The 15056-nt window shown below is 41.7% G+C and overlaps 1 protein-coding gene and 1 long non-coding RNA gene across 2 annotated transcripts in view; one reads left to right on the top strand and one right to left on the bottom strand.

Moving 5' to 3' along the window:
* Positions 1–15056, bottom strand: part of POC1B (POC1 centriolar protein B) — a 113543-nt gene that overhangs the window by 7938 nt on the left and 90549 nt on the right.
* LOC108524460 (uncharacterized) overlaps positions 1022–15056 on the top strand; it is a 23598-nt gene continuing 9563 nt past the window's right edge. Inside the window, exons 1-2 of the long non-coding RNA XR_001884052.1 lie at positions 1022–1347; positions 13723–13886. This is a non-coding gene — a long non-coding RNA (uncharacterized LOC108524460). The remainder of the gene's footprint in view (positions 1348–13722; positions 13887–15056) is intronic.

Raw genomic sequence — 15056 nt, 5'->3', positions numbered from 1 at the left:
CTTTTATGGTTTTTTTTTTTTTTTTTTTTTTGAGACGGAGTCTCACTCTATCACCCAGGCTTGAGTGCAGTGGCTCACTGCAAGCTTCACCTCCCAGGTTCACGCCATTCTCCTGCCTCAGTCTCCTGATTAGATGGGACTACAGGCACCACCACCACGCCTGGCTAATTTTGTTTGTATTTTTAGTAGAGATGGGGTTTCACCGTGTTAGCCAGGATGGTCTCAATCTCCTGACCTTGTGATCCACAGCGCCCTGCTAGTCAGTTGATTTTTGACAAGGTTGCCAAGACAATTTAATCAAGAAAGAATTATCTTTTTGACAAATGGCATGGGGAAAACCCAATATCCACATTCAAAACAATGAATTTGGGTCTCTACCTCACACCATATACAAAATTAACTCAAAATGGATCATAAAGGGCTGGGCATAGTGGCTCATGCCTATAATCCCAAAGTGTTGAGAGGCCAAAATGGGAGGATTGCTTGAGGCCAAGAGTTTGAGATCAGCCTGGACAACATAGGGAGACCCCATCTCTACAAAAATTAAAAAACTTAGACAGGCATGCTAGTGTGTGCCTGTAGTTCTAGCTACTCAGGAGGCTGAGTCAGGAGAACAACTTGACCCCAGGAGTTTGAGGCTGCAGTGAGCTATGATGGAACCACTGCACTCCAGCCTGGGCTACAGAGTGAGAAACTCTATCTCTTTAAAAAACAAACAAACAAGGCCGGGCGCGGTGGCTCAAGCCTGTAATCCCAGCACTTTGGGAGGCCGAGACGGGCGGATCACGAGGTCAGGAGATCGAGACCATCCTGGCTAACATGGTGAAACCCCGTCTCTACTAAAAAATACAAAAACTAGCGGGCGCCTGTAGTCCCAGATACTCCGGAGGCTGAGGCAGGAGAATGGCGTAAACCCGGGAGGCGGAGCTTGCAGTGAGCTGAGATCCGGCCACTGCACTCCAGCCCGGGCTACAGAGCGAGACTCCGTCTCAAAAAAAAAAAAAAAAAAACCACACAAAAACAAACAAACAAACAAAAAAACAAACAAACCACATCCTCAAAATGATCCTATTAGTATCACTTTGAATTACTCAACTCCATATGACAGAGAAAAGCTAAAACTGTACTGAAAACATCCAGAAGAAAGGCTCCTAACAATCACAGATCCTGAAAGAACAAGTTAAAAGGATTTTTAATGCTACCCAGTCATACTTAGAAGCATCTATGGACCAACCACCTATTTATGCTCTGAGCTAAAGGAACTAGGAAGACAACATACAGCACTTATCTACATGGGTCTGCAGCTACTGAGCTGATCACAAGGACTAAAATGGGAGCACTGTAGAGGTGAGTATGGAAATACAAAGGATTCTCTAAGAAATCTGGACTCATGATCATAGTCTGCATTCCTGATCCTAGACCTCACTCACTGGGGACAAAATATGGATGTCCATGCTCCACAACCATCCTCACACCCAAACAAATAGTTTCTGCTCAAAGGACAGGCTTTAAAAAACAAACAAACAAACAAAAAACATTGCTTCTGCTCTGCCTGCAATGGCTTTCTCTGCCATCCTAGCATGACTGCATCTTTCTTGACCTCCAAATTTCAGCTAAACTGTCACATCTTCAGAAATGTAGTCCCTGCCCTGACCACCCTGCTGAAGCCGGACCTTTCATTCTCTAGCATGGCATCCTGATGCTTTCCTCCATAACTGCCCAGAATTTGTATTTATATATTTGCTGTTTGTCTATTGTCTGTCTCCCTCACTAGATTACTATGTTTACTCTTCTCATCACTGTATCCCTTGGATCATTTCGAGTACTTAGCAGAAGCTTGAATATTTTTGAAAATGTTAACCACTTGTATACAGATTTTTTTTTTTTTTTGAGTCTCGTTCTGTTGTCCAGGCTGGAGTGCAATGGCGCGATCTCAGCTCACTGCAAGCTCTGCCTCCCGGGTTCACACCATTCTCCAGCCTCAGCCTCCCGAGTAGCTGGGACTACAGGTGCCCGCCATCACCTCCAGCTAATTTTTTGTATTTTTAGTAGAGACGGGGTTTCACCATGTTAGCCAGGATGGTCTCGATGTCCTGACTTCGTGATCTGCCCGTCTCGGCCTCCCAAAGTGCTGGGATTACAGGCGTGAGCCACTGTGCCCAACTGTATACAGATTTTATTACTGCTCTCACAGATGGAAACCAAATTATCTATAACCAAGATGGCTTTTTGGAAAAAATATGCATCAGAACATACCTAAGTATGTATATACATGGCCACAAATATTATTAATCATATTGTAATAAGAGCTTCAGCCCTTCTTGGAAAAAGGCCCCAATCTAATTAACAAATCAGTCACTGAACTCTGGAGGTTTGCAGTCAAGGTCGTTAGTATAGAAAGGACAATAGGAAAATTGGCAAAGACGATTTAAGACCATAGACAATCCAAGCAACAAAAGACCTCCAATAGGTTTTCTTGTTTGGGACCAGCAAAAAATACATTACTATCGTATCACATATGGAAATGAAAGAAAAAAGGGAAACGCATATGGGCAGAGAGAAAAAAGGGTGCCAGCTCTCCATCCTACAACATTAGCCAACTGACATCTCTCTCTGTCTCTCAAAGGTATTGGAACCTACGTATTAGCAGATTCCTTTCTACCAACCAACCCTGTCTTTACATCCTGTTTGTATAGGAGAAGAGTGAGATGCACAGGGTGGGGAAGGCTCAGTACATTTCATTCATAAACTCTTTTTAAAAAGGTACAAAGGGAAAAACATGGTGTTTAAGATTCTTGGCTGATAGAAGTCCAGCAAGTGAGTCTGTAGTACCTGCTTCTCTCAGCACATTGAGATACTCTCCTATTTCAAAGGTGCTAATATTCAGTTTTGAATAAATACTTACTGAGCATCTATCTATACATACTACCATACAATGATAAATGTACACATGGTATGATGCCCGCTCTCAAGGATTCTCTGTTGTGATGAGAGAATTCAGACCGGGCAGGGCCTAAATCCCCCACAGTGCCTGGCTCATCTCTGGCATTGCTGAAGGAGCATGAAATAAACAAGCAGACAAAACACAAGCAAAAACATGATTGTAAGACTGCAGAAAAAACAAATGCTTTGGTAATTCATAAAAAGAAGAAATCACATCATGCTCTCATTTCCCACCTCTTACTTCTTTTGCTAACACTGTGTGATACAGTGAAGCAATAGTAATACAATCATTGATTGATCCTACAAATGAGGACCTCCTATGGTAGGCATTAGAACTACAGCAAAGAACAAGACAGACATGGTTTCCTCCTTCATGGAGCTTACAATACTCTGGGGAAGTACTTTATTAAAAAGGATGGCAGGGCAATCACTACCCTTACGTTCTTCTTTGGATAACCCCATGGTTGCCATCTCGAAGATGGGAAATGCATCCTCATCAAGGGCAAAGAGTGAATCTAAGGGCTGAGAAATCCTTATCTGTATAGGTCAAAAGGGTTCACTTTTCACCTGAACAAATGAAATGGAGTAAAAGATACAGATCTGACTGATGCAAAGAACTATGAAAGTCCTGAGAACTGAATATAAAACATATCACATCCTGGGGACAAATGACTCTTAACAGGTTCTTTAAATACCATGGTTATTTTTAACACATACATCTTCATTTGTCACTTATTTTTGAGGATGAATTTAATGCATCAATGAAAATTGAAAATTTTGGCATTGCCGAACACCTTTTTATTAGAAAATTAACCATTCAACAACATAACCATGGTCCACACATCTAAACTATTATTATTTACATAATTAACAAAGGAACATTCAAGATACTGCGGCGCTCAACTACATGTGAAAGTTCATATATTATATCTATTCCCCTTCCTCCTTTCCTTTTCTCTCCTTCTCCTACCACCCTTTCCACCACCCACCCTCTGGGCTGGCGAGTCAGAATTAATCACTAGTGCCATTTCACTCCCACAAGACGTCGTGCCATCAGTAGAGGATTTCTCACTCCTTATGATATTTGTGTTTATATATCGGTATTCCCCATTAGATTATGAACCCCTTGTGTGGGGTCAACAACTTTATCATCTCAGGTGCTTGGCATAGCACATGAGACACAGACAAAGCTCCACATTTGTTGAACTGAATTTAATTGACTGTCCTGCATCAGCTGAACCAATCACAAAAAATTAAATATTAGTAATTTGATAGTATGTGGAGAGAAATATAACCCCCCAAAGTTAAACTAATGCCATTTTCTGCTAAAAATTACAATCTTAAATGCCTTCTCAGAGGTACAGTGAGGGAGCAATGCAAGCATATATTATCCAACTGCAAATCACTGGTAGATTTTTATCCCCTAAAGACATACTTGATAGCTTCTGGCTGAACAACATAAGGATTTTTCTGACAAATGTGAATGCAAAAGTAGGCATTTCACATGTAAAGATAATTAGTGACTTGAACTTTAGATATACATTCAATCAGTTGGTTAAAATAGTTAGTTTTGATTTACGACTAACGTTTCTACTTTTGGTTTAATTCTGTAAGTAGAGAACAAAACAGATAAAAGGCAGAAAAGTATCTAAGCCAAAGCGAGTTTCCCATTATTGAAGGTTCTAAAATAGACTTGGGAAGGTCATTTGTCAGAGATATTGTGAAAGATATACAAACATCAAATCAGGAAATTCAATTGAATGCCTTTTAAAGTCCTTTTATTCCTGATGTTCTGAGATTTTAAATCACCACACACACACACACACACACACACACACACACACACGCGTATAAAACGTCTGCCTGAAATAGACTAGAATAACAACAACAACAAAAAGCCTTTCGCCTGGACAAAAATAAAAGCAAATATTATTTTTCAAAGAAAGAATATATCATTTATTTTCAATGATAAAATTTAGAGTAGGGATTGGAAACTTCAATAAGCTCTACATAGGATTTAAGATAATGAATACATGCCATCTGTTCAAGCAAAATTATTTTATTTAGCACCTATGTGCCAGGTAAAATTCCAGGTACCAGAGATACAGGACTGTGTTCATTTCCTACGGCTGATGTAACAAATGACCACAAACTTAATGGTTTAAAACAACATAGATCTATCATCTTACAGTATTGGAGATCGCAAGTCTAAAACAAGGGCTTGGATCTTGTTTAACGGGGCTAAAAACAAGGTGTCAGTAAGCTGCATTCCTTCTGAAGGCTCTAGGAGAGAATCCATTACTTGCCTTTCCAGTTTCTAGAGGCTGTCCACATTCCTTAGCCTATGGCTGCATCACTCCAATAACTGTTTCCATTGTTACATCTTCTCTAATTCTCATTAATCCCTCTGTCCCTATAAGGACCCTTGTGATTATATGGGGCCCGGCCAGATAATCCAGGATAACCTCCCCATCTCAAGAGCCTTAACTTGGCCGGGCACGGTGGCTCATGCCTGTAATCCTAGCACTTTGGGAGGCTGAGGTGGGCGGATTGCCTGAGCTCAAGAGTTTGAGACCAGCCTGGGCAACATGGTGAGACCCTGTCTCTACTAAAATACAAAAGAAATTATCCAGGCATGGTGGCATGTGCCTATAGTCCCAGCTACTCAGGAGGCTGAGGCAGGAGAATCCCTTGAACCTGGGAGGCGGAGGTTGTGGTGAGCTGAGATCGAGCCACTGTACTTCCAGCCTGGGCAACACAGTGAGACTCTCTTAAAAAAAAAAAAAAAAAAAAAAAAAAAAAGGCTTAACTAATCACATTTGCAACCCCCCTTTGCCATGTAAGGAAACATTTTCATAGATTCTGGGGATGAAGGCATAAACATTTTTGAGGAACAGTTGTTCTGCCTACCTCAAGGAGTGAATAAACAAGAGGCCCTGCTATCGTGGTTATACCCTGGTGGGGACCACATGTAGATATGTGATGTTACGCTAGGCAACAGGGTTAGGAAGAAAAATAAAGCTGAGCAAGGTGCTATGTTATGATGTAGCTACGCTGATGCAATTTTTCATGAAGAAGTGGTAAATAAATTTTGGACATGTTATGTTTGAGATGCCTATTAGACTTTCAAGGGGAACAGTCATTAATACAATTAGAAATATATGATTCTAGATTTCTGTCGAGAGGCTGGGTCTAGAAATACACATTTGAGAGTTACTGGCATATACATCTTTTTATCCATGGGTCTATATCACTAAGAAGGAGCCAAACGAGAGAAGAGTTGCAGAGACTTTAGAAGGCAGGAGCAGGAAAGGTGACTGGTGGCCCTTGAGGTTGAAGACTAGTTGCCCAGGAGTCAAGTGAGGAAAGAGCTTCCAGGAGGAAGAAGTGATCACCAGAATCAAGTGCCACACACGGGTGGACCGAGATGAGTCCTTGGGACCCTGACATGAGTGGAAGAGTGGGGATGAATGCTTGATTGGATAGCACTCAGAAGAATGCAAAGTGAAGAAATAAAGACAGTGAATCTAAGTAACTCTCTCTTTTTTTTTTTTTTTTTTAGAAGAACTTTTGCTATAAATGGGAGAAGAGCAATGAGACAGGAGCTGGAAAGGGATGAGGGGCCAAATGAGGTTTTCGTTTATGAAGATGAGAAATATATCACAAATGTGTGCTGATAGAAAGAGCAAGCATAAAGAGAGCACTGATGACACAGGAGAGTGAGGGGATAACTACTCGATAAATGGGCTGGATAGACAGTGGCTGAGTGCCCATGGAGCTTTGTGTAAATAAATTTATGGTGAGACCAGCCAAGATGGTTGTCTAGTGAAATCCAGCCCCTTGGGTGTAGGCGTGCAGGAGCCAGAGAAACAGATTTAACCCAGGTTGGCATTTTTCCAGGTGAGGACGACAGATGAAGAAAGGGACAAGACCATGGATGTAATGATGGACCACAGAATGTAAGTTGGGTAAAGGAGGCCCAGACACAGGGAGTAGGCAGTGTAAAGCAGGAGGCTTGTTGGATGGAGGTCTTTCTGGGGCTGACGAATTACCAAAATGGGAGGACTAGAAGAGTGTTAGCCAAAGAGTGGGAGGCTTTACACTAAGTTTGCCATCAGCACAAAGGACTCAGATAGTCCCAGAGTTCATCTGAGAATCTTGACAAAGAGGATGGCTGCCTGTCAGAAGTGACTCAGAGTGCTGCTCTAAATTTGGTTCGTTTCTTAAGATCAAAAGCCAATGTTGACTAAGGAGTGGATGGATCCATTCGGGAAACAGAAAAAGGAACTGTAGACTCACCCAGATGGGGCTGTCACAGGACCACAACACAGAATTCATTTTCAATTCCTAACATTCTTGAAAACATAGGCTGTTGATCTTGAAGGAAAAAATGACAATTTTCTGTCTTCTGAACAGTGTATTATGTATCCTTGTAGGAACATACTCATTTGATCAAGTCTGATTGACTTAAAAGTATGACTAGGATATAATCAAAAAATGTCATGTGAAATTTTGTCCTCCAAACTACATTTGCTGAGTTAAGACTTGTTTGTGCTTCAGGAGAAAACATACATCTTTTTCTCAAAGAAAGAGCCTTCAGCTTTGGGGATAAGATTTTATAGAGGACTTTGCTTTTTCTTCTTGAGACCTAATTGGAAATTGCATTTGTATCAGAAGACTTGAAAAATATACCATGTAGCTATCAATTGAAATATCTAAATGATTAATTCAGTCACCTTAGAAAAGACAGCTGAGGCTACAAGTCTACTGTCTGCCTTTGTCTTTAATCTTTGTTCTAATCTCTAGAGAAACCTATTAATTTCGAAGTCACTAATGGGTAGTATACAGCTAGGACAAATGGAATCTGTACAAAAATTTCCTTCTATGTTTCACTTATTATATGATTAAGAAAACACAAACCACCAATTCCTCAAAGGAGGATCTACTTTCTAATGCTGTATGCTGATCTAAAAGTGCACTGCACCAGAGATATCTTAATTAATGATAAAAATACTAACCAAAATTATCTGGGAGTAGGGGACAAAATGAGTAACAGGTAGTGATGGAGAATTAGTGCTCTCTCTTCTAATATTAAACTAAAAAGCCTACAAGTGCATGATATTCCTAATACTCCAAATGAACATAACACCAACTTCCTGCATAAAATTTCCTGCAAACTCAAAAGGGAAAACAAGTAGCCATTACTTCTTTTGTGAACTGTGCCATTACACTTCGAAGGGCATTCAGAGTAAGGGATCCATCCTCATTATCTGTTCCATATCAAATTCAACAAGAATCTGTTATACAGCATGCTAAATGAATGGAGAAAAGATCTGTAGTTATCTTTCACACTGTTCAACAAACCCCAAAGAAAAAAATAAGATATTTTCAGATGTAGTTTTAAAAGGGATAAAAGATTTTCATTTTCAGGCAGCTGAGTGAAAATGTATTTAATATATATTTTTTAAACTTAGCAGACAAAGATCTATCATCTATTTTAAAATCTAGTTCCATTGTTTTACTGGATGAAAAATGATTTCCCAACAATAATATAGGAAGCCAATCTAACATCAATTAGATCTATGAAATTAATCAAAAATATTTAACCCTATGATAAAGATTATATAACTGGATACAGTTGAAATACTATGGCATAAAAATCTCCCGGAAGAATGGCATTCTTTTTTTTTTTTTTTTTTTTTTCTGAGATGGAGTCTCACTTTGTTGCCCAGGCTGGAGTACAGTGGTGCCATCTTGGCTCACTGCAACCTCCGCCTCCTGGGTTCAAGCAATTCTCTTGTCTCAGCCTCCTGAGTAGCTGGGATTACAGGTGCACGCCACCACACCTGGCTAATTTTTGTATTTTCAGTAAAGACGGGGTTTCACCATATTGGTTAGGCTGGTCTGAAACTCCTGACCTCAGGTGATCCACCCGCCTTGGCCTCCCAAAGTGCTGGGACTATAGGTGTGAGCCACCATGCCCAGCCACAACAGCATTCTTAAATTGCTTATGAGTAGAGTATCAAATCCTTCATTATAAATAACAAAAAATAAGATTCTACGATAACACGATGCAGTTTAAATATATTTCCTCCATATATTTTCATGTGTAAAATCATGTAGGTGTTTTCCTCCTTTCTTGTTTTGCTGGTGGAAGAAACTCAGAAACCAAAGATAATAAAAACAATGGCTACGTTTATATAGAAATATTTTTTCCCTGTAATTACCATGGGGAAAATAGCCCACCAAAATAACATTCAAATTTAACCATAAAATTCAAAAATACTTTTCATAGATGCCATAAGTCAAAGAGAATATGAGCTAGATTCTTTTACTTTATAACAGAATGATGAAGAATTATGATAATATATCTTTTCTCAAACACAAATATGCGTGTATGTATATGAACATACACACAGATGAGTAAGCAGGAAGTTTTTTGTTTTTTTTTTTTTGAGACAGAGTCTCACTCTGTCACCAGGCTAGAGTGTAGTGGCGTGATCTTGGCTCACCACAACCTCCGTCTCCCGGGTTCAAGTGATTCTCCTGCCTCAGCCTCCTGAGTAGCTGGGACTACAGGTGCCCGCCACCTCGCCCGGCTAATCTTTCTATTTTTAGTAGAGGCGGGGTTTCACCATGTTGGCCAGGATGGTCTCAATCTCTTGACCTTGTGATCCGCCCACCTTGGCCTCCTAAAGTGCTGAGATTAAAGGCGTGAGACACCGTGTACGACCGCAGGAAGTTTTTAAAGAGGAAGTCATGACACCACTAAAGCATATCACTAACATTATGACATACTTTATACTAAACAAAACCTGTTATGTTTCATAGCCATTAAACATGATGGGCTTTATCCATTTCAAATTTCAGTCTCAGAATTTACCAAATAACCAGCATGATTCACATAAGCATTCTTTGCTGGGCACAATGGCTCATGCCTGAAATCCCAGCACTTTGGGAGGCCAAGATAGGTGGATCACCTCAGGTCAGGAGTTCGAGACCAGCCTGGCCAACACTGCAAAACCCCATCTTTACTAAAAATACAAAAATTAGCTGGGCTTGGTGGCACATGCCTGTAGTCCCAGGTATTTGGGAGGCTGAGGCAGGAGAATCGCTTGAACCTGGGAGGCAGTGGTTGCAGTGAGCCGAGATCGTTCCACTGTATTCCAGCCTGGGTGATGGAGCAAGACTCAATCTCAAGAAACAAACAAACAAACAAACAAACAAACCCAAAACCAAAAAACCAAATAAGCTTTTAATGATTCCTCTTGATAAATGAGGTGCAATTAATGCAGATCATCTCTTCATCATTATCACTATCACATACTATGGAGCAGCAGTTTAGGGGTCACCCTGTGGGACCAAGTGTCCTAATCAATCAAGTCAAGATTCTCAAATCTAGGTTTCTGTACTGGATATTCTACACCCAAGCCCTGTCTCTTCCTGTCCTAATAAACAGTGCCATTATCTAGCCAGCAGCCAAAAATTGGCGAGACATTCTTGACTCTTCCCTCTTCTCCCATGTACAGTCAGTAAACAGAACTTATTGACTCTTTCTCTTCAATACCTCATGAGCCAGTCTGCTCTTCTTCATCCCCTATGCTACTGCACTAGATCAGACAGTTGTCACCTCATGTCTGGATTACTACTGCAATTGCCTCCTAATCTTCCATGCCTCTAGTTTTACCTCCCCCTAACCCCTCCTTTTTCACATCTCCAGAGTAACTGTTCTGAAATCCAAATTTGCTTTTGTCACTCTCCTGGCTAAAATCCTTCACTGGTTCCCCAGTGGTCAGGAAGAATCCAAATACCTCCAAAAACCTTCAAAACACATTTGAGTTCACAATTCATCCTCATCTTCTCTCTCTTGTCTCATCTCTTGCTGTCCCTCAACCTCACGCAATGCTGAGGCAAACCTGAAATGTCTCGTTTCCTGAATTCACTCCCCTCTCAGAGCTTCTTGCTTTTGTACTTTCTGAGCTCTGTCCTCAATCCTCTTATTATCAGGCAAAGTTTTACAGAATCAGCTCAAGTATCACTCACTTTCGGGAAGCTGTATCTGTAACTTTTCTGTCTTCCACTCAAATTCTCCAAGTACATGTTTGACACCCCCCCTCCCCCCACCATACAGTTTCTTTATTTAAACACTCCACTAATTACTCCCATAGCAATTTAGGCCCATATCATTATTATTGCACTTGCTCTTTCATTTGTACATTCTCATTGCTTGGTATATAACAGGTACTCAATAAATTTACTAAATAAGATTTTAAAAATTGGCCGGGTGCGGTGGCTCACGCCTATAATCCCAGCACTTTGGGAGGCTGTGGTGGGTGGATCACCTGAGGTCAGGAGTTTGAGACCAGTCTGGCCAACATGGTGAAACCCCATCTCTACTAAAAATACAAAAATTAGCCAGGAGTGTTGGTGTGGCCTGCAGTTCCAGCTACTCCAGAGGCTGAGGCAGGAGAATTGCTTGCCTGAACCTGGGAGGCAGAGGTTGCAGTGAGCCGAGATCGTGCCACCGTACTCCAGCCTGGGCGAAAGAGTGAGAAATTATCTCAAAAGAAAAAAACAAAAAAGAGATTTAAAAAATCTATTATAGCTGACTCCTTTTCTCACCCTTCCCTCTACTCACTTTTCTACTCCCTTCATACTGGTTCGCATCTATATTTCTCCATCAAAAAAGCTCTTCAAAAGGTTACCAGTAATCTCCACCAAATTATCAAACATTTTTCAAACTTTCTCTGGACTTTCGACAATGCTGACTCTATTGTCCTCTTGAAACTATCCTCCTTCCTTGGCTGCCATGACATCACACTCTTCGGCTTCCCTGTTACCTACTAGTCCTTTTCTGCCTTCTTTGCAGGTGACTCTTTCATCAGATCATTTTATTAAAATTCCTCAGGGAATAGTCCCAAACCCTCTTCTGATTCTATACTTTCTACTCAGGCAATGGTATCTATGGTTGCTGCTTCAATTACCACATACATGCAGAATACTCACTCATTCTTGTTTCCACTCTAGACCTTTCCTTTAAGCTGCAGCACAGATATGTGTACACAATTGTACGTCTGATAGATACTCCTGGATGTTTCAAAAGAACATCAAACTCAGTATGTCCAAATTGGAACTTGAAATCGCAAATTTGGTCCCCTTAGGAAATCCCCTACTTCAATGAATGGCATGTAATTGTACAAGCTAAAAACCCAGGGATTATCTTTGCTAACCCCCTTCTTACCCCTGCTTACATATCTCTCAAACGAATTCCATTCTCTTGATTTCCACTAAGATGATCCTAATCCCAGCTACCTTCAGTTTTTGTTTGGACTATTGACTTTTTCTTTTAACTGGTTTCCATGTGTCTATTCAGCTGGCAGGAAGCTTGTTTTCAAGCTACGAAGTGCAAAATCATGAAAAGGCCTACATGCCTGATTCCTATGACCCTCTCTAAGCTTGGCTCACATAACACTGTGCCCCACTCCATCTCTGGGCCCCAGACTTTTTACAGGTCCTAAAGTAACACAAGCTCCCCCACAGACACAGCCTTTGTATATATTCTGTCCTCTGCCTAGAGCATTCCACGTCTCCCAACCCTTTCACTTCAAATCCTATTGAGGCTTTAGATCAGCACTTCTCAAACTTTAATGCACACACAAATCACCTGGGGATCTTACTAAAATGCAGGGTCTGATTCAGTAGGTCTGGGGTGGGACCTGCGAATCTGAATTTCTACTAAACTCTTAGGTGATGCTCAAGCAAAATGTCCATGAATCTTATTTTGAGTAGCAAACTTTTATTTTATTTTGTTTTATTTATTTATTTTTTGAGACAGAGTCTCACTCTATTGCCCAGGCTGGAGTGAAGTGGCATGATCTTGGCTCACTGCAACTCTGCCTCCCGGGTTCAAGTGATTCTCCTGCCTCAGTCTCCTGAGTAGCTGGGATTAGTGCGCAACCACGCCTGGCTAATTTTTTGTATTTTTAGTAGAGATGGTGTTTTGCGATTTGGCCAGGCTGGTCTTAAACTCCTGACCTCAGGTGATCCACCTGCCTCAGCCTCACAAAGTGCTGGGATTACAGGCGTAAGCCACCATGCCCGGCCTTGAGTAGCAAGGTTTTAGATCTCAGCTCAAATACCTTTTCCAGGAAAACTCTCTCTGATCCCACACATTACTGCCTTCAATTCATACTTTCACTATACTAACATTCATACGTTCACAATTTTTGCTTACTGTTATAACCCACATGCATTTCCCATCCCCAGCTCCTACCTAGTGTCTGACATGTTCATTTTTGTGAAATGAATGAACAATGTCCATTGAATCTGACTTAAGCTGAGTCATTTCCTTTCATGATGCTAACACCACAAGATGCACTACCCTAAAAATTCAGCTCCCATGGAAATCCAGCTCATCTTTGGTTAGTACACCAAAAAATTTTCTGTTTCTGCCACTCATTTGGGGTCTGCAGAGATATGGACAGAAGAGTAATTGATTCCACATGTACTGGGCTTTCCACTCTAACAAGCTATTTGACCCCAGTTTTCACATATCTACCACTATACCAGATTCTCCTGTGCCAGGTACATAAAAGGTTGAGGAAAACAGGGGAATCCTAGTTACTATGGTCAGCTCCAAATATGCCACCTTGGTGTGAGGAATGGCTTGGGGAAGGATGAAGGCAGGAAGAAAAGAGTCAAATTTTTAGTATATTCTCATTTTTTTCCCATTCAGAAAAAACAGCTTAAATTCTCTTAAAATTCATTTCTCCTACTCAGGAAAAACATTTTCAGCCTGATCAATATGAAGAAACCCAATGTCTACTAAAAATACAAAATTAGAGGAGAGTAGGTTCCAAGATGGCCAAATAGGAATAGCTCCAGTCTAGAGCACCCAGCGTGAGTAACACAGAAGACGGGTGATTTCTGCATTGCCAACTGAGGTACCGGGTTCATCTCACTGGGGCCTGTCAGACAGTGGGTGCAGCCCACGGAGTATGAGCCAAAGCAGGGCGGGGCATCACCTTACCCAGGAAGCACAAGCGGTTGGGGAATTCCCTTTCCTAGCCAAGGGAAGCTGTGACAGGTGGTACCTGGAAAATTGGGATACTCCCACCCTAATACTGCGCTTTTCCAATGGTCTTAGCAAATGGCACAACAGGAGATTACATCCTGTGCCTGGCTCGGAGGGTCCCACGCCCACAAAGCCTTGCTCACTGCTAGCACAGCAGTCTGAGATCAAACTGCAAGGCAGCAGCGAGGCTGGGGGAGGGGCGTCTGCCATTGCTGAGGCTTGAGTAGGTAAACAAAGCGACTGGGAAGCTCGAACGGGGTGGAGCCCACCACAGCTCAAGGAGGCCTGCCTGCCTCTGTAGACTCCACCTCTGGGGGCAGGACGTAGTTGAACAAAAGGCAGCAGAAACTTCTGCAGACATCCCTGTCTGACAGCTTTGAAAAGAGTAGTGGTTGTCCCAGCACAGAGTTTGAGATCTGAGAATGGACAGACTGCCCCCTCAAGTGGGTCCCTGACCCCCAAGTAGCCTAACTGGGAGGCACCTCCCAACTGGTGGCTGTCTGACACCTCATACAGCCAGGTGCCCCTCTGAGACGAAGCTTCCAGAGGAAGGATCAGGGAGCAACATTTGCCATTCTACAGTATTTGCTGTTCTGCAGCCTCCGCTGGTGATACCCAGGCAAACAGGGTTTGGAGTGGACCTCTAGCAAACTCCAACAGACCTGCAGCTGAGGGTCCTGACTGTTAGAAGGAAAACTGACAAACAGAAAGGACATCCACACCAAAACCCTATCTATACATCACCATCATCAAAGACCAAAGGTAGATAAAACCACAAAGATGGGGAGAAACCAGAGCAGAAAAACTGAAAATTGTAAAAATCAGAGCGCCTCTTCTCCTCCAAAGTAATGTAGCTCCTCACCAGCAACGGAACAAAGCTGGACAGAGAATGACTTTGATGAGTTGAGAGAAGAAGGCTTCAGACGATCAGTAATAACAAACTTCTCTGAGCTAAAGGAGGGCATTCAAACCCATCGTAAAGAAGCTAAAAACCTTAAAAAAACATTAGACGAATGGCCAACTAGAATAAACAGCATAG

This window comes from Rhinopithecus bieti, unplaced genomic scaffold, assembly GCF_001698545.2.
Source record: "Rhinopithecus bieti isolate Rb0 unplaced genomic scaffold, ASM169854v2 scaffold_82361, whole genome shotgun sequence".
NCBI lineage: Eukaryota > Metazoa > Chordata > Mammalia > Primates > Cercopithecidae > Rhinopithecus > Rhinopithecus bieti.
This window is presented reverse-complemented; position numbering and strand designations above follow the sequence as displayed.